Raw genomic sequence first — 27,122 nt, forward strand, 5'->3', positions numbered from 1 at the left:
CCAGCATGGACTAAAATGACTAGTGCGGACTAAGATGACCAGGATGGAATAAGATGACCAGTATGGGCTAAGATGACCAGTATGGAATAAGATGACCAGTACGGGCTAAGATGACCAGTATGGAATAAGATGACCAGTATGGACTAAAATGACCAGTACAGACAAAGATGACCAGTACGGACTAAGAGGACTAGTACGGACTAAAATAACCAGTATGGACTAAGATGACCAATACTGACTAAGATGGCCAGTACAGACTAAGAAGACCAGTATGGGCTAAGATGATCAGTACAGACTAAGGGGACCAGTATGCAATAAGATTACCAGTACGGATTAAAGTAACAAAGAACGGACTAAGATAACCAGTATGGACTAAGACGACCAGTATGCAATAAGATTACCAGTACGGATTAAAGTAACAAAGGACGGACTAAGATGACCAGTATGGACTAAGATGACCAGTGCAGACTAAGACGACCAGTATGCAATAAGATTACCAGTACGGATTAAAGTAACAAAGGACGGACTAAGATGACCAGTATGGACTGAGATGACCAGTGCGGACTAAGATGACCAGTGCGGACTAAGATGACCAGTGCGGACTAAGATGACCAGTGCGGGCTAAGATGACCAGTGCGGACTAAGACGACCAGTATACAATAAGATTACCAGTACGGATTAAAGTAACAAAGGACAGACTAAGATGACCAGTATGGACTAAGATGACCAGTGCGGACTAAGACGACCAGTATGCAATAAGATTACCAGTACGGATTAAAGTAACAAAGAACGGACTAAGATAACCAGTATGGACTAAGACGACCAGTATGCAATAAGATTACCAGTACGGATTAAAGTAACAAAGGACGGACTAAGATGACCAGTATGGACTGAGATGACCAGTGCGGACTAAGATGACCAGTGTGGACTAAGATGACCAGTGTGGACTAAGATGACCAGTGTGGACTAAGATGACCAGTGTGGACTAAGATGACCGGTACAGACTAAGATGACCGGTATGGACTAAGATGACCGGTACGGACTAAGATGACCGGTACGGACTAAGATGACCGGTACGGACTAAGAGGACCAGTATGTGATAAGAGGAGCAGTACAGACTAAGATGACCAATACAGAACTAAAATAACCAACCCACCCCCCAAAAAAATTAGTTTAGTAAAGTTTTTATTAAAAAAACCCATCTGAATTGATCTGAACAAAAAAACGAAAAATTCATAACAATCTGAACGGAAAACAAAAAATTCGAATTGATCTGAATTACAAATAACGAACCAAATCAAGTTTCAGATCCGAAATCTAAAAAAACATTTTTTTAATCGATCCAAAACTAAACGAATGTTTTGAGCCTTTACATGTCTATTCCCTTGGTTCTTGTCCCCAGTAAAAACACAGAGAAGATGTGAAGTGGCAGGTAGTACTCCCCCGCTGCTGAACTCTTTACTTTTTATTATCATTACCCCAAAAGGTAAAAGGCAACGAAACTGAAAAGAAATAAAAGACCGAAGAAAAAGCCTTAGGGTAATACGCATCCTCTATGGGAGGGGAGGAAAGAGAAACAGTAAGAGGGAAAGAAGGGAGAAGAGAGACGGAGAGAAAAAGCAAGAAAAGGGAAGCCATAGCTCAGGTACACCTCCACCCAGAGGGGCTCCATCAATGATCCAGCTCACAGAGAAAACAAAGCAAGAAAAGCTCTTCAGTTCCACACAACTCATCTAGAAATTGATGAGGTAAATCTGACCCAAGGCCAGGTTCCTCAATGTGCCTCCCCCCCCCGCCATACCCCTCCTGATCGAGAATGGCAACCAGATGGCTGGGGCAGCAGGGTTAGTTTTATTTTTTCTTTCTTCTTTTTTTAACTTTTTTATCACTTTTGTTATTTTTTTTAATACATTTTTTAACTTTTTAAAATATTTATTTATCTTATTTTTTACTTTTTGACCGGGAGGCTCCATACAAGTGATCTCGGTGACATCGCCGGGATCACTTGTACAAAACTTGGACCCTTTATTTGTCTGTCTGCTGCCATTCTAGATAATCTTTCTTTGATGCAGCTTTGGATGAATTCTGCCTGGCCCAGACTAACACACAGCCAAATAACAGTCTGTCCTTTCAGCCCAACCATTACAAAAAGTGATGTAAACCCTAACAACAGACATCTTTTATTTGATCCCTTTTGGTCTGTTAAAACAGAGCCCAATTCACATGAGCAAGCTAATCCATGAGGGCAGATAAGTAGCTTGCGGGCACACCAAAATGCACATCTAATTTCAGGCTTGATGCCAAATGGCCTATTTAAGAAACAGTCCTGAGCTAGGAAGTTGCTGGGTGCACTTCAGGTGTGTGCATGCAGCTTGAATTTTAAGCCTGTTCCTGATTTGCTTCCCCGTGGCTGACTCGGCCTGCCTTGGACTAGTCTTTGTTCTACCTCCCTTTTGTTGACCTTAGTTAGTTCCTGACTATGGTTCATCTCTGGTGACCTTCTGGCATGACTTTGGCTAGTTCCAGTCCATGACTCTTCTCTGCTGACCTTTTTGTGTGACCTCAGCCTGCCTCCTGGCCACAACTCCGCCTGCTACCCTTCCTATCTGTCTCCTCAGCTACCAACCACTTTCTGTCCAGACCATGCTTCCAGCCTGTTGTGTGTTCCAGTGTCCTGTCACAATGATCTAGACTCCTGGCACCCATGACACTCTGGGGGTGATTTACTAACCTAAACGCACACACACACCAGGTGTGTGTGATTTTCACACAGCAAAATGTATTTATCAACCAAAAAGTCTCTAAAAGCATATTTCCACTAATGCCATATATGTAAAAATCATGCACATGATGCATATATAATGCTGCTTCACAGTTTAGACAAAAATGGTTAGCTCATGCATTTACATTCCTTGCATTCATCAACGCAAGCAACACAACATAGAGCTAATTTACCCAACATCACCTTGGAATTCCTTCAGGGCTTTGCACAACACACCTGCTGGGTGTGTACACATTACAAAGGTGTTTAGATTCCACCCATAGATCATGCTGGGAGGGAACACACTGCAGAGGTGTATACACGTTCGTGGTGTGTTTATAAGGTTAGTAAATCAACCCCTCTGTGTCCTCTCAATCCTTGTGCTCCACTCCAGGGGTGTCATGAGCAGAGGTATATGGGAAGGCGTCTGCCTAACCGAAATCCAGCATCTTCAGCCATACGGTATCTCTATTCTCTTAAAGACTACACCGAAGGAACTATCCTGCTTGGAGGGGACTTCAATCTGACTCTTGAACCTAGATACAATACCCATTCAGGGAAATCCATTATTTCTTTCAACATGCTGAACGCCCTTTAGCAGTCAAAGGCAACAGTGTCTTAATCTCACACCACAGATGTACATCTATGAGGCTGTAAGCATAGGAGCACCGAGGAACTCTTGCATACCAGCAAGTAAACAGATATTTTTCAGGAGGAGTTCAAGACAAAAGGTACGTTTTTCAGGGCACTTTTTAGTCTTCATTGATAGTTTTCAGCAACACCATTCAAAGACAAATAATAATGACCGTATAATTAAAAACAACACATACATACATTAATTAATGCAATTCTGTATTCATAATACATCATAGGGGGGGGCAAGGACTACGTATAAAAAAACACTAACATTGCCTAAACTGATGGTATGATGCTAGCTAGCTACCCAGAGCTACAGTGTTACAAGCTGATTCTTCCTCACACAACTTTTCTGTCTATGGTGAAAACAGTGTTTACTGAAGCTTTCTGCCTTACCATTAACACATTACTTGGGTCTGTTTTTGTGCTGTAGGTGTTTTGTTATTAAATGCATTTTAGCTTGTTAAAGTTAAGGCTTTTATGCTAGGAACTTTCCTGCACAGAACACTTTGTGGATGATCTTCCCATGTTTGTAAGCTTTACTTAAGCCAAAAGAAATAAAGTCTTTGTTGTGCTTTCTTTTAGTGGTAGACATTTCCAAGTTTCCTCACTTCACAGTCTTGTCTGGGTGATTGCTTATGCCTCTATGCTAACATTAATTTTCAGTGTGCTATCACTTGCCAATAATCCACTGATTTTGCGTTTGGACACAAATTCAAATAGCGACCCATCCAAAACACTTTTCCTTACCCTTAGTTCAGGAAACACTGCTCAGTGCTATGGCCTGAGAAAATAAATGAACTGCATTGTAAAGTTACTGTTATGCATACTTTTCAAAAGTAATGTTACCTGTAAACAGTTGAAGTAAATGTATTACATTACCTACCTGTGTATATTTAGTCATTAAAATGTGCGGTGGTGACTGCTGAGAAACTGCAGAAAAGTATTCAGAACTTCGGTAAGCACGTTCAAACAGCAGATGTCCTGTTCATATATTTACTTTTAAGTACTTATATATGTCTACATAATGACACCTCAACTTACTGCAAACGTTTAAAAGTGCATTGTATAACAAAATATACATATGTAATATAATTTAACATAGGATTACTTATATGCTGTGTTTGCTCTATGTTGTGTGTAGATGACAAATTTGGTTTAAAGTTATATTAAAGTCAAAAGGATTTTAAGCGATTTCAAATGCTGATTAAATTACTTACAATGCATGCTGCTTCTTGATGTTTAATAGTACTAATTTCCTGCAGAAGCAGCTGGTCCCCTAAGCACTGGTCCTCACTTCCTGTTTTAGAGTGACTCCTTTCTCAAGCAGAGTGCTATGCAGTCACCCTTGTGTGCGCTAGCTGTGTGCGTCCCCACAAACAAAAATATCAGGATCCCTCGTCAATAGGTTTCTATATCTACTTTGTAAAATCATCACAGCTGGGTTACTCAGGTCTTTATGTGCACGTTCTTAATCTTATGATCCTGTTTGCTCTATGAATAATATGCTTTCCTTAAATATCCATAGATTCAAATCAATTACACAGACCCTCTGAAGAGTAAAGAATTGCAAAAGATGCACCCCTAGAGGGTGTGTCCCTGATGGCCTGGTCTCACAGCAAAAGGGTTGACATTTCACCAGCAAGCTGACCATCCCTGGAGGAGAGAGGAAGACATTTAGGACAGCCTTGAAGCATGAAGAGGTATAGTATTTCGGATTAAAAGGGGGATGGATAGGATTTTGAGCCCCTCCAAATCTAAAACCTAGGATTGAAGAAGCAATAACATTCTCCATACTAGAAGAGGACTTTTTCTAATAACTGATACATTTATCAGAGGTGTTTAATATCCAGTCTCTAGATCAAAAGTCTTCCCTGCTTTATAAATAAAAATTAACACACTGTTTGCAATATGGAATGCGTGACCTTCTGCATAATTGACTGTATTCTAAGCAAATGTCAAGGAAGTCCAACAGAGATTTTCCAGCGTGTACTTTTCTAGCATCTCCAGCATGTGTCAAAATATCCAGTGTCACTGACACTTAAGTGTCCTGTTCTAAGTGAGTGGCTGAAGAAACCTGTTTTGTTGACATTCTGATACCATATGGTAAAGTAGGCACATGAAAAGGTGAGATGTATGCTTTTCTTTTTTAGGAAGTGGCACTACTAGGTTTGCTAGTAATTTGATAGCAGTTCTCTGTTTCACGGTACCTAAATATGAGTCCACCCAAACTGGTATATCAGTTTTGAAGAGACACTGGTGCTTTCAGTTACTTAGTAAAGAGAATTCCACAAGAATTCAGAAGGGGTAGTGTGATCCTTTATTTAGTTCAAAGCCGAAAGAGCCTAGGAACCCCCTCAAAAGTTATAAGAATCCAATGGGTCACTAAATCCTGGAGATAATAAAGTGTTATTTTGGTATGAATCTATATGTTGTTGACGGAAATATATGAATTGCTACTTACACTTTTACACGTTCTTTTTGAAAAATGAGAATCAGATTGGAACCTGCCAAATGTTTTCATTTTTAATAAGTTTGACTTTGTAAGTCCAATTCCAGCTACATTTTGTTCTTAAATATCCTTCTGGATGTTTTTTAGCAGCTCTGGCTGCAACATTTACCTTCACACCTAAGTTGTGCCCTTTAGTACTTTTACTGACTGAGTAAAGACTGAGTGCAGGGCTCCATGGCCCTGACCCCTGTATTGATGCAAAGAGCAGCACTGATATCATCACATCACCGCCAGTCTACAACTTCCAGTACCAGGACTGCTAGGAGAAGACTGAAGAGGATCCAGCATGTCACATAACCAACCAGAAGACATCAGAAAAAAAGTAATTTAAAAATAAAAAATAAAATAAAAAATACTGCTGGTGAGGGGCCTCAAGGGAGGGGAGAAGGTCCTTGGGGGTGTAGGTCTTTAAATTTGTAAGACAGTGAAATCTGTCTATACATCTTTATAATCTGTGTTATCTATAGATTATTTTCTCTATTTTACCACGATCTCAGTGTTCTTGTTTTAAACGTACTCATGCATTCGCAGTGAGTAGAAGTTAAATTGTGCCTGCTACATTAAGTTTACTGTGATGTACAGCAGGAGATATTGCTGAGCATTAAGCAATGTTTCCATGCTGTCACTGATTTCATCCATCCTATTATTTAGCAGCTCAGCTGTCCCAAGTAACACTTCTATTTGCAGGTTTCTCTAGCTGCACTGTCTATTTTAGTTCAGGTGTGGTTACAGGGCAACATAACATAAGTAAACAAAAGATACCCCATTGAGATAAAAAATATATTGACTAAAATGTGTTTTCCTCCTAGAGCAGCATGCAGTAATTTCTTAAATGGATGTTTAAAATTGGTTCAGCTTATACAAGCACAGCATGCCCTTTATGCATTGCATGTGTACTGATGGTTTTGTAGGATATGATTAGATTGTTAAAAGGCAATACTGTAATGTTTCCATTCTCTCTCAACAGCTGCACAGAGATGTAGAGGGATCTGTGGTTCATTGAGCTAATGTAAGTTACATGATTGTTAGTGTCATTAGGCTATGTTGGATGGCCAGGTAATTCTTTAGATTGATGCGCAGTGCTTCTTATACTGTTATAGTCACTTTGCTATGGCATGCTCGTCTCTAATAAGGCTAAGTACACACAAGCTTTGGATGCATCCATTACTTGTGCATGAAGACCTATGGAAATAGACATTCTCAATTAATTATTTGCTTGTACGCGATACAAGCAAATCTATGTATACAAAACAGTTCACGTACAGTATATTGAAATACAAGTTCAAGTACAATAAAGTGATCCATCTGTGGCTATCTATCTATCTATCTATCTATCTATCTATCTATCTATCTATCTATCTATCTATCTATCTATCTCAGGGGTGGGCTCAGGGGTGGGCACAATTAATTTTGTCAAGGGGCCAGATGAGAAACTAGGACTGTTGTGGAGGGCCAAAACATTACTGTGAAAATGCGTAGGCACACACGCACATATGTAAATTAATAAAAAATCTGAAGGGGGCAACTAATGTAGAGGGCAATCCGATGGATGCAACTAATAATGTGTTGTCCCCATCAGAGTGCCCCCAGTTAATGTAAGATGGGGCAACTAATGTAAAAGGCCACTGCTATGAGGACAACCAGTTGTCCACATCAGAGTGCTCCCTTATTTTCATAGTTAATGTAAGGGGAAACCCAGATGGGGACAACCAATGTAAGGGGGCACCCTGATGTGGACAACTTTATATTACTGTCCCCACATATCTTATTTTTGTACTTTATTAGTAGGCCAAAGGTGGGCACCAGGAGGTGGAGCAGGCTGCATGAGTGGATGGAAGGAGATACTTTACTGTCCTCCTGTAATGCTGGGGGCAGAGAACACATTTGATGTCACCAGTCGCTAGGACAAATGACTGCAGAGGAGGTGGACACCTCACATCATTGGTTCCTCGGAAGACAGCGATCCTAGCAACCAATGGCTGCAGAGGAGGTGAACACCTGATGTAATTGGTTGCTAGGAAACCGGCACCAATAGCAAACAATGACTGAAAAGGAAGGGGCCTGCACTTGGTTATGGCTTGCACTGTCAGGCAGCTATAACCAAGTGTAGGTCGGCGATTGGTCCTTGACAGGACCATGGTCCGGACAGAGAGAGACAAAAGGGTCGGATGTAGCATGTGGGCCGTAAAATACCCAGGTCTGATCTATAAAAACTCTCTCATTAACTCTCTCCACACTGCTATGTACCCTAATACATGTCTAGATACCACTTTTTCAAGACCAAGTACAAGTACAAGTACTTTCCCCCAGGTACTTGTGGATACTTTTTTCTAAAACAACACAGACTGATGATTTTAGGGCAGTTTCTCACCAGTGCTAAATACAGATGTCACCAGAGCTGAATACATGTCCCCAGAGCTAAATACAGATGCCCCCAGAGCTGAATACATGTTCCCAGAGCACAATACATGTTCCCAGAGCACAATACATGTTCCCAGAGCAGAATACATGTTCCCAGAGCAGAATACATGTCCTCAGAGCACAATACATATCCCCAGAGCACACTATATGTCACCAGGGCCGAATACATGTCCCCATAGCAGAATACATGTCCCCAGAGCAGAATACATGTCCCCAGAGCAGAATACATTTCCCCATAGCAGAATACATGTCCCCAGAGCAGAATAGATGCCCTGAGAGCACAAAATATGTCAACAGAGCAGAATACATGTCCCCAGAGTAGAATACATGTCCCCAGAGTAGCATACATGTCCCCGGAGTAGAATACATGTCCTCAGAGCTAAATGCATCTCACCAAGCTGTGTGCCGATCTCACCCGGGCAGCATGTGGATCTCTGCATTGCTCTGCGGGCAGTGGCTATGTTGTGGAGAGTTGATCGGGCAGGTGCTGGCTCTGGGGCTGTACTGTGCGGGGCTGTTCATGGCTGTCCCTGTGCCGGTAAGGAGGAGAAGATATAGAACCAGACAGGCACTGCCATGGACAGCTACTGCCAGGCATATTCAAATCTCATTGCATTCTGCTGAAAATACTGTCATTTAAAAAAAAAAATCGTTTCCTTATCTTGGTGTGTAAACCTTATAAATTGAACCTAATGTCTATTTCAGTACAATGCAGTGCAATGGGCTCAATTCACAAAGCTAAAACAACAGAATAAGTATATTTATTTTCAAAAAAGTAACAGTTATTTTTAACTTAAAAATTACAGCCATGTGGCTAAATTAGAGAGCCCTATCCTTGTGTTAAAGCTTTGTGAATTGAACCTATTAATATGTGCATGTAACTATTTTGTTGGTAGACAAAAAGATTGACCACAGAAGGATCGGTTTGATGAAAGTGGTCAGCTTGTATATATATTTTGCAATGAATACAGTGTACTAGAATGTGAACCAATAATTCCTTTTTTTAAACTGTTTAGAAATGTTAAAAACAGTTACTTATACTAAACCACTGTATAAACAAACCAGTATTAATTACTAACCAGTAGTTCATTCCAAAATTCACCCTGGTAAAATGCACCATGTGACTAATTCCTAATGTTTTCCAATACACTTTTCTTCTTGCTTTGTCAACTGCAGCACATAATAAAAATGGTAAGCACTCCATGGAGTTGCCATCTGGAATGAGAGTTCACACATTTTAATTTTATATATGCAGTGTTACTACTAAAGATCAGATTAATCATTGTAATGAAGGCACATTCATCACATATTTTCACTCTCAGTTCAATTCTTTAATATAGCTAAATTGAAATCTTATCGTGGCTGTAGCATGTTTCACAACTTCTTTGATTGTAGCCTTGTGATGTGTATATATCCATGGCAGAACAAACATATTACATCTGTTATAATACAGGTGTAGCATTTAATCATTACCTACAAAATTAAAAACAATGGTAGACAAAAGAGAAAAAATATTGTTGTCTGTTTAATGTAGAAATTATTTTTTCACATATACCGTTTGTCCTTTATACTGTATGTGCATCTATAGCTTCTATAGCTGTCTTGACCAGTTCAATACATTTATTAGTAAAAAGGTTTAAAGAAGAAGCATACTCTTCCCACTCCTCTCACTGCAGGTGTCATGTGCTGGCTCTATAGATCAAGAACTGAGCGATCACAAACCGATCACAAACCGATCACAATCTTCTCCATGCAGAGAGCAATCATTATCAGTCACTGCTACCTGCAGGGACTTCCCCCTCCCTCTCTGTTCCTCCAGCCCTCATTGGAGAGACAGACAGAGGAGGGGGCAGGCACAGCTGGCTCTGACTTTTAAAGAGGCAGAGCCAGCTGTCAATCAGACAGCGAGGTGGATCCCAAAAATATTGTCAAGATCTTTCCCAGCTGCAGCACAGTCAGAATATAGTGGACAGTAGCCCTTTATATGCTGAGTTTGGGCCACAGGTAAATGTACTCCTGTGACCCAAAGGAGAACTGAAGTCATAAAAGAGGTTTGGCTTTAGTTCCTTTTAACCACTTAAAGACCGGGATGTTAAACCCTCTTCCTGTGATTGCCCTTTCTCAGTATTTAGTGTTGAGGTACTTCGACTGACATTTATTCAGTCATGCAACAAGTACTGAAATGAATTTTATATAAATTTTTTGGGAAGAGATAGACATTTCTTTTGGTGGTATTTATGTAAGTCTATGGGCAGTCATGTGTAAATGGATGTATGGGGTTTTAAAGTAATTTTCTATCCAAAAATCCAGATTGTCGTATGCATGTACAAAAATCACAAAATTGCTACCAGTACTTGGTTAGGCAAAAACTCAATGCCTTGTGTATTTAATGTAATGGATCCCATACTTGTAGATGCATATCCTCTACAAGTATACTTGCATTATTAGTAAGACCAAAGGGCATAATTACTCCTGTGAAAATACAATGCTTGCATCATTGTATGTTAGGCAAGACAAAGGGATTGGCACGCTGATTAATTGCTTTTGTTGTTATATCTGAGCATAAAGTTAAATGACAGATATAAAGATAAAAACATGATACTCACTTTTAAAATAGTTCATCATTTTTACATTTGCTAAGAGAATATGTGAAAACCCCAAACTTCCCCTTGACATAAAAAAAAGTATATGGCGGAAGGCCACCTCACCCATAGATAAGGGATGGTTCTGATCAGATTGTTTTGTCTGTTGGCCATAGCAAAGAAGATCCTTGCTGCACTCCTTACCGGGATTCCCATGCAGATATGCATGCGGGTGCTTGACGTGACTGCGTATGACGCTGCCAACATATGGATATTTGAAGAATGTCACAGCACACCAGTTTTTTTTTTACAGCAAATACATGGTCATTTATTGACACATGCTGTCTCTTGTTTTGCAATCACTTTCGGGGCCTTGGAAGAGTCTCCTGCATGAGGCTCATAACTGAGCCTAAAGAAAGGGGACTCTGCGCGGCCCCGAAAGCATTTGCAAAACGAGAGACAGCATGCGTCAATAAATGACCATGTATTTGCTGTCAAAAAAACTGGTGGGCTGTGACATTCTTCAAATATTCATATGTTGGCCATAGCATACACTCTCTGTCAATCATTCCTGGGGACAAGCAATGGACTGGATTAGTATCTTTTACCCACACTTTGTTTTCCAGAGAAGCATAGTGGCAGCGGTGTCTGGTCATTCTCTAATCACTCTCCTGCATTTCACAAATGTGCACACTTGCACAATACAAAAAATTCATGTTCATAGACCCCACATTTATCAAGAACTTTATTTGGTGATCACATTGCGTCAGGATTTCTGGCTGCCTTCTTTAACAGCTATCTTTGTAACGGAAGTGAAGCTTAAAAAAAAAAGTATCTTCTGCAATAAAACCTTCTTTCTAGCTGTCAGCAGATTTTCTTTTCTGCACAGACCCAGCATGCCGAGATGAAGCAACTCCTGTGCACATGCGCGGGAGTTAACTCATCAGGGCCCAACCAAACAATCGGTCGAAGACACGAAATCTGGAAGATGACCAAGCCAAAAGGTGAAAGCACTCTTAAATCTCCTACAGCAAAGATGAAACAGCCCCAACGTAGGTATTTCAAATGTAACTTTAGGCAATCACATTTGTTAAGCAGCACTTTACATACCTGTTTGCCTAAAGTTTAGCTTTAAACAGCACTTCAATTAACAGTGATACATCAGTTTGTCATTAAAACTGAAGTCTATGTAAAAAAAAAAAAAAAGTTACCCTCCCATCCTGACCTACTCCTTACTACCCACAACTTAAAAAAAAAATATATATCTTCTTTCTTCAGGTTGGTCTAGTTACATTAGGGGATCATTCCCCATTCTCTGGTAGCAGTAGACAGAGAACAGTTCAGTGCAGTAATACTTAGAGTGCATGCTGCATGATGTTGCCTCCCCAGAAGGTACCTATGACGTCTTGGGCTCAGAGGAATGCTGCTTGCACCACCCCCCATGCTGCTTTAAGGACTTACCTTAAATGATGCCTCATGATCCGATCATATTTTTCTTTCCAGTGGTTTTCAGGAGTCCCTCCAGAGCTGGTGCCGGTCTCTGATCCAGCGCTGAGTGCTGTGTCTTCTGTGTCTCCAAGGTGTATGTGCGCGTGCACGCTGCCGGGCTGCGTGCATTGACTTACCCTGTGTCTCTCCTCTTCTCCCGGCTGAAGGTCTCTACTGCGCAAGCGCCCGCCCCCATGATCCTTCACAGGCACTCGAGAATCTTCAGATCTTTGGACGGGAGCGAGTGGCAAAGACACAGGTAAGTCATAACCTGTTTGGTAAGTTTAAAAAAAAAATGTTTTTGCAAATGTCTACTGCTTGCTAGCAGCAGATATATGCAAAAAGGCATTAAAGCATTTTACTTTAAGCAGTGCTCCAAAACCTTGCCTAACTTTGAATTAAGGGCACCAAGGCCTGGAGCCTGACAACTCCTAAACAGGAACATTATGTTCTCAATTCTGCCCGTGAATGAATGAATAGAGCAACTTTTGTTTGTGGTAAGGGGGTCTACGGTTTGTGGTTTTAAACATACATGATCGCAGTAACTGAAGCAGGGGCACGGATCTCAACACTGCAACCTTGGAGGTTAGTAAGGTTAGGTAGAATTGTGAAAGAAATCATATGAAAATATATTTAGGTTTTATATTAGAAAGGGGTGAATATACTGTAGCATGCAACGATGTGTAGCGTTGACTACTAAAAAAGTTTTGGCATAACAGTTTCTTTAGGCAAATACTAGCTTGCCCATGCTAAGAGAAGTAAATGCAGGAGTAGTCATACACTGAATATTATCAGGCATTCCAGAACATGCTCCAAGCCCACTGTATTCTGTATATATACCATTTTAGAACATTTCTCATGACAATAGTATATGTTTATTAAATGGCAATATGCTTGTTAAAACAATGCAGTTTCTGCATACAATTAATTCTTTGTAGAAAAGTGCTTGCCCTATAACTCTCAAGAGCTGTCTCTGCATAATACTTCAGGGACAATTTCAGCTAGAATCCTTGATTAGAGTCACAAGAGGTTCTTCATTATTCTGCATTGATCAAAGTTCTTCAGATAAGTTCTGAAATGATTAATGGGCAGTAGGCATAATTTTCATGTACTGATGTTGTCTAAAATGGGCATATCAACCATATGTGGTAATTTATCAAAGTACTAAGTTACGGCGCTATTTGTGAAATGAGTTCTTCAATCATTTAATCATATAATTCTGAATTAAAGCATTGACTCTTAAAGAGGTTTCATTTCTTGGGTCTTTTGCTATCATGCAGTAAGAGGATTGTAGTTTTCATTCTACCTTAATCTCTGGGCCTCCACATTTCTGACCTGCACTTGTATCTTGCATCTCTGACCTATTACTGCTGCTCCTCGCCCTTGTCCCTTTGTATTGACAATGTTACTTTTTCTTGTATCTTAGGTCTTATTTTAAGTATTACACCCATTTTTCTTGTATCATGCAATCTTTTTGTAACTAAAAATGCAGCCTCGCCTTTTTAGTTCACACTTACATATGATGTGGATTCGGCATCCCAACTTTGGGCACATTTAGGGCTTCTAACAACCATGCTCACAGACCCCATAGTGGTCCTGTGCCCTTGTTGGAAAAGTTCTGGTGACCTTGGCCTTGACCACAGAGCTCTTGGTGTGACACCAATGGTTAAAGTGACACTAAACTCAGAAGTTAAATCTTATAAATACATTCAAGTACCGTAACTATTAACAAAAATGTATCTTATTTGTGTATTACTCGGCTGTAGATCCTCAAATCATCTCTAAATTGGTGCTGACACTGTCCTTCCTACTGGAGGGGGGCTACTTTTGTTCCCCATGATCCCTGTGTGTGTTGTAAAGTAGACACCACATCAAGCTCACTCCCATGATGGACTACAATCTCACTTTAGTTAGCTAATTTGTATTGACATTGTAGTCTATTATGGGAATGAGCTTGGAGCGGTGGCTACTTTATGATTTGAGGATCTAAAACCGAGTGATATACAAATAAGTACATTTTTTGTTAATAGTTAAGCTACTTGAATGTATTTATATGATTTAAATCCTGAGTTTAGTGTCACTTTAAGGCAATAAACTTGTTGGCCTGTCAGAAACTGATAAAATAATGTAATAGATCAGTATGCTCTCTGCACTGTCTTTATTCAAACTCCTTTTCCTGTGTCCACCATCTACATATCGAAAGTAACATCATTCCAAATCTTCAGGGTCCATGGAATAAGGCACTTTCCACAGACTACATATCTGTCTAGATCAGGGCTCAAAATTTCCCTGCTCGCATTTGGCGAGTAAAAATAAAGTGAGGGCGAGTGGAAATTTGGGTCTCCAAGTACTGGTCCGCGGGCCAACTCCGGCCCTCACGCACACCGGCCCGTGCGGCATTCGTCTTTCGACCACGCTACCAATCCGCCGAAAATCGTACGATTTTCGGCAGGTTTTCCAGCGTGCTCAGAAGACGAAAGACGTGCGACCTTACAGTAGAAGCGGTCGCACGCTGCCAATACACCTGCCGATTATCGTACGAATGCGGGATTACCCACAACTATTGTACGATAATCGGCAGGTGCATGGGCACCTTTAGTGTATGTGTATATTAGGCCCCATTCACACCTACAGTATATTTCAGGTGTGATTAGGGATTCCTGTATCAGGAACTTGCGTTTTCCTGCAGCAGGAATCCCTAATCTGCCATTTACAAGCGGAAACTATCATAAGATAAGAATTATCATAAGATTATTTAAGAGGGTGTGTTTAGGGGCGGAGTTAAGGCCGGGACAGGGTAAGGGTTAGGTGGGGCAACTGGTGGCTAGTAACTCTTAAGGCCTGGCTAGTAGCTCAGGACTTGGAATTTTGAGCCCTGGTCTAGATTAATAACAAGCTCCACGCCTCATAACACAACATTATCTGAAATGAATAGCTGACATGTAACATTTCCAACAAAATGGCTCTCAAACTTGTCTACTCAAATATTGCCTTCATTGGACTGATGAAAGCAATGAATGCATACCTTACACTCACCATATCCATATATGATCTTCTTGGACTGATGAGATGGGCAGATGCCCTTCAGACCAGCAGATGAAAACTCTAGCTTTACTCACCTCTCCTCTATTGTAATGACTCATGTTGGACCCCCTCTTCCCAAGGCTGAGGATGATACCTGTAGTATTTAATAAGAATCCATTCCGTACATGGCAATTTTTGGCCTGCAGATAAGTAACTTAGTCTCCAGGCGTTTAACTATGGAAAGTAAGCAGGAGAGACATGCTTAATCTCCATGTTGAGGATGTGGAAAAAGTGATGGCACTTTACTGCAGTACCACGGTGCTGAAAACGCAAAACCTGAAGAAACCTCCGTATGCTGACTGCTTATAGTGAAAGTTATCACTTAAGGCTGTTACTTTAAAACTTCATTGATCACATGATGATCACAGGTTTGTGTTCAATTTATTATGTCTGTCACACTGTATTGTATCATATCTTGCATTCATAATTTATTATCTCTTTTTGTGTGTATGTGGTCTGTTTCTTTTGGTTGTTTGTGATTCAGAATGGTCAGTTGTTTATTTGTGTATATACTTTGGCCAATTAGGGAGATATTTCAGACACCTAGGTACGGCTAGTACCACAGCAACATTATATTTGACAGAGACCTAAACATAAAATATATATGTGTGTGATTGACCTCTTGACTTTCATCATCAAAAGCGCACAACATTGTCTAAAAGTCAATAATGTGAAGGGTGATGTTGTATTTTGTTGTAGGGGTGCACCAATTGCGATACCTACCTTCGATACCGGAACTTCTGGTCAGAGGGAGAGGGGGCATGGAGCAGCCTGGCTCAGCCTGGCTTCCTAATCAATCATGAAGTCGTGCGGCACGTAATGACCTGTGTCCCAGCTTCCTGATTAATCATGAAGCCAGGCTGCCTAGGAACAAGTAAAGCCAGCTTCCTAGCCAATCAGGAAGCCGGGATGCGGGTCATGGCGTGCTGCACGGCTTCCTGATTGGCTAGGAAGCCAGCTTTACTTGTTGGTTGGCAGCCTGGCTTCCAAGCCAATCAGGAAGCTGGGCGGCACGTCATGACTCGTCTCCCAGCTTCCTGATTGGTTAGGAAGCCACGCTGCCTAGCAGCAAGTGAAGCCGGCTTCCTAGCCAATCAGAAAGCCGTGAGGCGGGTCATGACCTGGCGCCCGGCTTCCTGATTGGCTAGGAAGCCAGCTTCACTTGTTGCTAGGCAGCCTGGCTTCCTGACCAATCAGGAACCTCATGATCCGCCTAAAAAGCTTAAAAAAGAACTAAAGGGACCAGCATCACATTAGGTATTCAGAACAAGCATTGTTATTATGCTCCAAAATATTTTCTTACTGTCATCAACACTGTATATCTCTGTGTCTTCTGCGCAGCAACTTCTGCTGTTTTTTTGTGCTTCCAGGTCATCTCAGTTTGGGCCATCTCCCACAATGCCTTGCGCCACATGTTACATGCAGCTGGGCTCCCAGCTGTAGGAGAGGCTGGTAAATTAGAGAGGTGGGTGGGGCTTTGAGCAGTGCAAGGGAGGAGGGGGGTGAAGCTGTGAGGGAGCAGTGAAAAAAACAGTGTACTAGCATGTTTAGTGATGCTTTAATCTCTAGCTAATACAGTGACACCTTAACTTGTAAATGGATAGACTGGTTAGATTTTCTGGGTATATACAAATGTGATGTAAGACAATGGGGATGATTTACTAAAGAAGTAAAGAATGTTCACTTATCTTCCTGAATGAGGTAAAACCAAGTAAAATTTAACTTGCAAAGAATATCCAATTGTGTGAAAGAAACATAAAAAAACAAGATTTTGTAATACACATGATTGGGTATTCTTTGCAAGTGAAAATGAAAATTCACACTGAAAGTGAAAATGTTCTACTCTTAGTAAATCAAGGTCCATTATAACGATTTAAATGCCACCAAAGTATTTATAGTCAAAATTTTAAATCATAATAATTTCCACATTGGATTTCAATTATTTCTAGCCTTATTTTATTAATCAGAATGATCTTGAGGTTTGAAAAGTTACCTTTAAAGAATTCAAAACAAGCATTTACTTCCTTGAATGCTTTAACACATATAGCGCTCACCCCCACAGGAGGCACTGGTTTTCGGGTTCTTCTGTTCCACTCCTCTGTGATCACTTGCAATGGATCCACAGCACAATAGCACACCTTGTGGGTTTTTATAGAAGTTTTACTAAAAAAATTATATAATAACTTACAAGATGCATGGACATGATGAGCAATAGCAAAAATAAACATGCATACGATAGGATCACCTTGGGTATTCAGATACACCTCAGCCAAGGCTGTCTAATTGTAAACAATAGTGAGCTAATTGAAGCAATACCCACAGGCTATAGCTAAGCTAGGTTAATAATGACTTAGTCCAGAATGCCCCTAATTCCCTATGCAATTGGCCAGTAGTGGTACTTTAGGCTAGCTTGCATTTGGGCCAAAACTCTGTTGCATGTACAGGTTAAATGGAGCAGTAACAGGTGGCGATCGGCCTCTCACCACTCTTGTAGAATGAAGGCTTGAATGATGGCTCCCTCGCTGGCCAGCAAGAAGGGTATCCCCCTCTCAAGCCAGCTGCTCCTTGGACTCTTATGAGGAGGCTTCAATGCAAAGGCAGCAGGTCTCTCCCTCTCTGGCAGCAGCAGACACATGGGCACAGCAGCATCTGATCGTTCAGAGGAGGCAGTGGTGTCAGTCTCTGATGCAGCAGATAAGTCTTTTAGATTAGTGGTGGCAATGTTCAGGGATCTGAAGTATGGACACTCTCTCCTTCTGGCAGCTGTGATGTCTGGGGTTTCTCCCACAGCAGTCAGTCAGCCTTGTCCTCGCATGTGTCCTACAGTCTGGAAAGTCCCAGAAGATCTGCCCACGCTCCAGGGAAGGAGGCTATCATGTACCTGCCTGGAGACTGGTTGGATGAGGAGGCTCGCTAGAAAAAATGGTACATGCATGAATCTATAACCAGCCTTTATAGCAGGGCGCACATTGGGAAGGCTTACAACAATACAAAACACAAAAATTCCCCAGCCTCAACCTGCCAGCCAGCCTGCAACCAAACAAGTAGCCCTGTCAACAGTATGCGTTAAAATCAGAGGTTTTAGTTGCACAAACTTTTGGCCAAAAATATGTAGAAGCCACACTGCCGCGCCAAGGCACCTCTGCAAAGTGTGGTCCTAACTCTATGTATCCGAGTCTCCAAGTGTGAGCATATTAATGAAGTTGATAAATTACATGCAGGTGTACCTGGAGGTAGCCAAACTGGACCATACGCATGCGCAGTAGACCTGGTTACATTACAGGGGCATCCCCACTCCCCCCAAGTTGTGAAAGCCACCTGCGAGCTGTAGTTTATCCTGTATAAGTTAAAATTGTTTCTCCATTGTACCATGGGATATCTAGTCCTTAGAGATCAAAAGTAAACCAAAGGAATGAACAGAGGAAAAGCCACAAAGCATGCAGGGAATCTGGGAAGTTGTTGAGGTGGCTGGCAGATAGGCAACACTTACAACATGGAGTGTATTTTTAAGTTTGCTTATATTGGATTGTCAAAAATAATTATAGTTTGTATTGCTATTACAATGCTGCTGTTATAAAATGAAAATGTATGCTGTGGCTTTAGATCTCCTTAAATAACTATTCTTGACAGCTCTGAATAGTTAGTGTCAGTGAACTCTGAACAGCTCTGAGAGTTATTGTCATGCCACATTTGGAAATATACCTGCATACAATGCAACAATAAATATGTAGTATATACCAGACATCTGAAGTACAGTGCATGTGATTATTTGTCAGACATAGGTGTCTATTCACTAAGCTGCCGTAGGCAGCCGAGTGAATGACCGACCTAAAGAAAAGTGAGCCGAACGCTGTTCGGCTATTCACTTCAGGCTGGTACGGCTGATTTCAGCCGTATATCAGCTGAAATCAGCCGTACATCGGGTGGCTTCACGTGGCTTCGGGTCGGCCGAACATGCTCAGCATGTTTGGCCGACCCGAAGCACAGAAGGAGTTCGGCTCAGCGGATCCTACATCTTGATCGGCTAAGCCAAACCTCTCACAGGCTACTCGCTGCTGTTCTGTCCATTCTTATAGATGCCGAACAGCAGTGAGCGAATAGCCGAATGTTCTGCTCGGTCTCTCTGTGGGCCAGAGCAGAAAAATAGTTTAAAAAGTAGAAAAATAAAAATAGAAAACGATTGTGCGGAGCTAGCAATGACAGCTAGCTCTGCCAAACAGTTTTCTATTGGCCGGCGCTTCTGCTGCCGTCAAAAAAAAGAAGAAAAAGCCTAACTCTCCCGGGTGCTCTGTCAGAATAAAAAAAGAGTAAAAGCAGTGTTTCTCTCCTTGGCGGCCGGGAGCGAGAGACTCCCGGAGCGCCCAGGAGAGTTAGGCTGTCTGGAGATCAGTGTCCCTGGTTAGCTGATTACCAGGGACGCTGACCTCTCTGCAAGTGGCCGGTGCCAGCCGTAATATCACGGCTGGCTCCGCCCAGGTGTCAGAAGCAGGGCAGCTTCGGCTTTCAGCGCAGCTCAGCCGAGCCAAGGCATATGCCTTCGGCTCGCCTGAGCCGCTCGCCCAAGTTCGGGAGCTGTACGGGCTATAGTGAATAAGCCCGTACAGCAGCCCTTCGGTTCTACTGAACCGAAGGGGTCCTGGGGCCGAAGCTAGCCGAAGGATCGGCCGAAGCTACGGCTAGATCCTTCGGCTGCTTCGTGAATAGACCCCATAGAGTCCCAAAACCCCACCAAATTAGAAAGGCACTTTGTGGAATGCCATGGTGTGACCTTTATAGCCTCAGGGTCAATATTGTCCAGTTTAACAGTTTATTACCACTTTATAACATTAACAAATAGTTTTGGTATGCTATGAGAACCTTTTTTTGTTTTCTGATCAAAATGTATCTGTTTGCAAGGAGATGAATTTATTTGTATTATTTTTGGTGTCATTTTACACACTGAAGCATACTGTGCCAGTATTTTCATGAAGAGACACAATATTGTAATTTATTCTGGTCACAATATGTATGCTGTGTTGTTTGTATTGTTTTAATTGAAACTCCTTTGTCTATATTTATTTTAAAGTGTACTTATCCTTTAAAGTGAACACAACATCACTTTATTCACTAATTGAAGTGAACATTTGCTTTGAAAAGTGAGCATTCTCTACCCCTGTACTAAATTAGTCCCTATGGGTCAGATCTGATCTGACTAAATGCTATTAGTAAAATAGATGTAAAGCCTTACTAAATCACATTTAGGTTGCTAAATCTCTATGTATTGTAAATAATTGCCATTTCTTAACATTTTTATTTATTTATGGCCTTTTTCATCCTTGCAGCCACTTCCACATAAATTAATTCTAACAATAGCTGCGTGGCAATTCTCATGGTGGGCTTCCTGATGGTGGCAACAGTGGACCACGTCTGTGTAATGTGTGTTGAAACTTTGGAAGCCATGAATGACAATGCAGGAGCACAACTGGAAGATAGTGACAGGGCATTGTCAACTTATCTCAGGAAGTGCCGTAATGAGGATCTTCGTGGCAGGATCACCAAGTAATAGTTTTAATGAATGCTGCAGATTTTTTTTTAAATGTTGAAAGTTCATGTTGAAATTACACTAATATGTTAAAGCTTATATAGAAAATCAGTGTTTACTGTACATGTACATTTTTCTCAATAGTTATAAAGCAGGAACCCTAGTCACATGCAGAGGGGAGAGGGTGCTTCTTTTTAATGAAACTTTGAGGGAGACATTGGAAAAATATGATTCCTTTTTATTATATGCTTGGGAATTGCCTTTAAGCTTTATGCAGTGTTAGGAAACAGCATGGTTCTTATGAACACCATAAGTGATACCATATTCTGGCATCACATATTCTGGATGTGTAGTTAATTTTTAACTTTTACATTTAGCTTTTCTTAAAGCTCAATTTTAACTTGAAAATAAAAAGAATTGGCTGTGATAGCAGATTTTTCTATCCAGCAGTTTAAGGCCTGAATTGACCAGTAAAAGTAGCAGCCATAACACATGTTAACCTGTTGCCGTCCGCCCCATTGTAATAGAACGGCGGGAAAGGGGGTTTAACACCGCGGAAGTCAAGTGGTTAAAGCTATAGGAAAGCTTACTCTTAAAAAAAAGATAAGGCTAAAGCCCTCACCTTTCATACCAATTGGCCAGTGGCAAAACAGTTTCATTGTATAGTTTGAGATTTTTTTTTTAGCAGTTCCACACTTTATTGTCTTTTTAATAAATAGAGTCCACAAAACAACACTTTAAAACCACAACCCCACATTCCAGGGTTGAGGCAGTTTTTTTATCCTGAAAAAAATACTAGAGTGCCATATTTTAGAACCATTAGCCACACATTTTGTAGAGTGGATGAAGAGTATGTAAGCAGAATGATTGGGCTGCAATGTAAGAGGGAGAGACCAGGCAGGTTTTATCATTAAATAAAAGCTAGGGTGTATTATTTCTAAGACAAAAGCCAGAATTATTGTACAAACTGCATGCACACTATTTCAGCCTTTTTACTAGGTGAAATAGGCTGCAATGAATGGGCAGCCTTAAGGCAATGCACATTACCACTTGTGCATTAATGTGAATTAATGTGAGTCCTGCCTCATTGACATAAGAAGTATTGGGCAGTTGTGTTTACAGTGTGCAGACAATAACGACACATGATATACAGCAGTTAGCTTGTCACATGCTCTTTTCCTATTCTGCACTATTTAATACAAATGCTGTTTACTTGCAAACAGAATGCTGTTCACCTAATTGTAATAACACAGGCGCAATGATGACATGAAGTTAAACAAAATCAGATGAACCTTTTATGAGTTTTAAGCAATAGAAGATGATTGCTGATTTGTTATTTTGGATTTGAGCTTTGCTATTTACTTTATGAAATAAGTCCATGTGTCTGTGTGGTTTACAAATCCAGACTGAAGTATCGATAAGTCTTATTTTTGCAGTATCTTTATTATACAGTAGCTCAGTTCTTTGGTTTATTATTAACTTAACCTGTACTACCTTATCACTTGAAATATTTGTAATAAAATCACAATACTTGTAATCTAATTAGTTTATATATGCTTTTGAAAGCTGTACCAACACGATTGAAAAACCTTCCTAAAAGAACATTGCATCTATGTAGTAACATTTATTAAATTAAAGAGGATTTTAAAGGCTGTATTATTGTTCTAGAATACAATGGCCATTAGTGTTTTTGTTACTAAGTACTAGTATGATTTAAAGCTGCTGACAACACTAGACGTTAACAATGAAATCATCTCTCTTTCTTCTCTGTGCAGTTCAGGCAGACACACATTTGTATGTGTGGGTTCAGCCTGTCTGCTGTGTCTGGCCAAAGAGACAGATACTAATGGCATATGTTAATTACAATCCAACAACTTCCTTTCATTCGGCTGTTTATTAACATTCTCATTTCTGCCCCATGGAGCCAGCTGGCTGTAAATGCAAAAACTGCCAGGGGTCACATGTTATTTTCAATCTGAGTTCATGATGTGCAACAGATTACCCTTGTAAAACAGCCAACAAATCCAGCATCACATCAGATAACCTTTAACAACGAAGCCAGTTGTAAAGTTCCATGGCCGGTTCCAGTAACTGGATAATGTTATCACCTTGTACTATTATATAACATGCAAATGCTCTTTAAAACATTGCAAGAAGTTCATTAAAAAAGGGATGCAATGGCATTAAAGTAGGACTTTGTTAAATGATCTTAAAAAAAAATCTTCCATTCACACCAAATGCATGCATTTTAGCATATTATACATTTAAATGTTTTTTTCATTGTTTTACATATTTTTTGAGGAATGTCATTTAGCTGATTTGAATGGGAAAATGCAGGTCAGCAGCACCTATTTCTGAATGATAGCTACTCACACATCAGGAGTTATTGCTACATATGTCTGACAAGAGCACATTCCCTACAACCAGACTGAAGATCATCCTCAGACCACTTCTCTATTGGACTCATAAATATCTGAAACCTATGCCATTTTCCCCTGGATACATGTCCACTTCAGTACTAATGAGCATCTGCAACCCATATAACGTCTGTGGGATTGGTGCTTGTCCAACCCATGCCAACTGCATACAATCCAACACAATACATTCCCTACACAACTTCTGCGAAGAACACCCATGGTCCACATTCTTTCTAGAACTCTGATCTATCTCTATCACCAGGTCAACAACAACAACCTCTCTTTTCTTGGCCCTTTGGCCACCATTCAAGTCCAGCCTCGCCTGGACAACCATTATGCAAACTAATAAGTGACACCCCATAAAATCCCTGGGACTAGTACATATTGAAGACTCAAAGCCCCAATAGCTTAAAAGTCTTGCCCCAATAGCTTGAAACTCTTGCCCTAATAGCTTGAAAGTCTTGCTTTACAACTCTGCTAGACACCATTAACACATTTACAAACACTCTGATCTATAGCCCCCCCCCCCCTCCCCTACCCCCCGTGTACAGCTTGGAAAGTGTGTATGGCATGATATCTTCACACATACTATATTTTGACATAATAAAAGTAAAATATTCATATAAACAGAAATTGTGTTATAGGTTCTATGTTCAGACATACTTTAGAAATATGTGAAAAAGGACAGAAACAGAATGAATCTACATAGACACACCATAAAAGAACTCAAATACAATGATTGCTGCACATCTGTAGTACATCATTTCTTGCAACCAGACTATTGTATGGAAGATAGGGATGTTTTAGTACCTAAGAGGGATTTTAAAAATACTCTGGAGGGGAAACCTTTGAACTGCGAATAATAATTTCCTTTGACCCAGGACATTTGATTTGAATGTGGACCTCAGTTTTCTAAATCACTATCAAATAGTTTTAGGACCATTCTCACCTCTGTGACTCACTTTCCACCCACATTGAGACATCCTCCCAATGCCAAGGACACGTGTCCTGGTATGGTGCAGGGAGTTGAGGTGGGGGTGCTCGATCGCCCCCCCCCCTCTTTCCTGCCCTGCTGGGCCTGTGCTCAGATCAAGGGTCTGGTAGTAATTTTAGAAGGACCCCATGTTTTTCCGCCTGTTTTTGGAGTTTGTGGTTCCCCCTTAAAATTCCTATCAGACCTAAATGGCCTAGTATGACTTTTTTCGCACTTTTTTTATTTTTAACTTAGGGGGGATCCCTCCTAACATTCCTACTAGACCCAAAGGGTCTGGTATCAAATGGGGGGGGGACCTCACGCTTTTGTTTTTTTTTCTTCTGCAGACTGTAGAAAAAAAAAAGTAATTTTTCTTCTTTTGTCTATTGTCACTTTGCTGCAATGAAACTTCGTAACGAAAATTCGCACATACTGTCACTAACTAAATTAACGGAAATTCGGATTTCGTCCAAATCCCGAAACAAATTGACTTTGGGACCTGAATCCCGAAAAACTAAAGGAAAAATCCGCACGAAAACTAAACTAATCAAATTTTTGCTAGCGCACATGTCTACTGTAAAGTAGTTAAAATAGCATAATTGGAAAAAATAATTATGTGTAATGGCAGCATATACATTCACATAGCTTCTTAGCACCCTGGGTGCCCTGAAATCTGGACTACAAATCTCAACTTTAAAGACAATGATGAATACAGTCTGGCCACTTACCACAGCTGTGTATTGGTTTTTAAGGTCACCAATCAGCTTAAAGGTCTAATCGATAGTTACAAAAGATGGTATGGAGGGCTAGTGGGTAGACATAAGCTTCAGGTCAACTGATGTTGTTTGCAGGTTGTGAAAGTGGCCAACTAATGTGGTTGTTTGCAGCTATATACCAATAATTCACTTTGTGGCCTTTGAACTGTGATCAGGTGGCTAGTGTCAATCATAGGGTTTTTCTTCTGTTCAAGCCCCCTCGCTATAAATGTCAGGGTTCCCAGCAGCTTCTTGTCAGTGTGTGTTGTGGAGACCAGGCACAGAGGGGGAGAGATCACAGAGTGCTTGCAGGGAGAGATACCTGCTGCTATACAGTGCTACAGAAGAGTGTTATACTTTCAGTCTTTCATATACACAGCCAGTGTGTGTTTGAGAGACCAGGTGTAGAGGGGAGAGATCATGAAGTGTTTGCAGGGAGAGAAAGTTGCTGCTACAATTTTTACAGTGCTGCAGAACAGCGCTATATTTATAGCCACTTATTTCTACAACAAGTGCCTGTTTGAGAGACCAGAAGTAGATAGGGCGAGATCACAAAGTATTTGCATGGACAGACAGTTGCTGATATACAGTGCTTAAGAATAGTGCTATATTTACAGTCAGTAATATACACAATTAGTGTGTGTTTGAGAGGCCAGGCATAGAGGGGGAGAGATTGGAAGGTGTTTGCCGGTGGAGATTATTGCAGCTATACACTGATGCAGAATAGTGCTATATTTACATTCAGTCATATATTCAGTCAGTGCATGCTTGAGAGACCAGGAGTAGATAGGGAGAGATCACAGAATGTTTGCAGGGTAGAGATAGTTGCTCCTATACAGTGCTAAACGTAAGTGCTGTATTTATAGTCGGTTGTGTATACAGTACAGTCAGTGCATGTTTGCGAGACCAGGAGTAGCTAGAAAGAGGTCACAGAATGTTTTGAGGGTAGAGATAGTGGCTACTATACAATGCTGCAGAGTATTGGTCATATACACATTTGGTCATATACACAGTCAGTGTGTGTTTGAGAGACAAGACACATAGGCGGAGACATCACAGAGTGTTTTCCCGGGAAATATAGTTGCTGCTATACTGTTATACTGTGCTGCAATATAGTGCTATAGTTACAGTTGGACTTATACTGTACACAGTCAGTGTGTGTTTGAGAAACCAGATACAGAGGCGGAGATATCACAGAGTGTTCCAGGGAGAGATGGTTGCTGCTATACTGTTATACAGTGCTGCAGAATAGTGTTATATTTACAGTCAGTTTTATACACACCCAATGTGTGATGGAGACTTGGAGTAGATAGGGAGAGATCACAAAGTGTTTGAAGGGAGAGATAGTTGCTGCTATACTATACAGTTTTGCTAAAAAGTGCTATACCCACTGCTGTATTTTGCTACATTATATAGAAATGCAGTCTGGTGGGTTACATAATGTGCATCCCCTGTGTTCACTGCTGTATTGTCCTACATTACTGTGAACTGTGTTAACAGTGCATAGACCCAATAGTCATTTCTAAGACTACCTTTTTGTGTGTCCGTAACAACTTCAGTTGCTGCTTTGCTGCTGATGCCCCCCTTCATTTTGTTTCTGTGTTTTATTGTTTTTTCTAGTTTCAGTTTTTGTATTTATGTTTCACTTTAAGTTAGTAGGGGCAAAAAACCCACAAAAAATGTTGGGGTTTAGTGTTTTAGGGTTTAGATTTAAAGTTTTAAGGTTTATTTATTTTTTGGGGAGGTATATTTTATGCTAATATCATTTTGCCACTGTATTTTTGTTCAGGGCCAGCGCCATTTACTTTTTCCTGGCACAGCTATCCTTTGTTTGCAACATATCACCACATACATGTGTGGTACTGGTCAGTGCACCAAATCACCACATTGTTAAGTGCACCAAAGCACTAAATCCTCAATCCCCCTATTGCTGTACCTGCTAATAAAATTAGGCAATCCACTGTATTCATGA

The sequence above is a fragment of the Nanorana parkeri genome, unplaced genomic scaffold, assembly GCF_000935625.1.
Source record: "Nanorana parkeri isolate BGI_ZX_2015 unplaced genomic scaffold, ASM93562v1 scaffold243, whole genome shotgun sequence".
Classification (NCBI taxonomy): Eukaryota; Metazoa; Chordata; class Amphibia; order Anura; family Dicroglossidae; genus Nanorana; species Nanorana parkeri.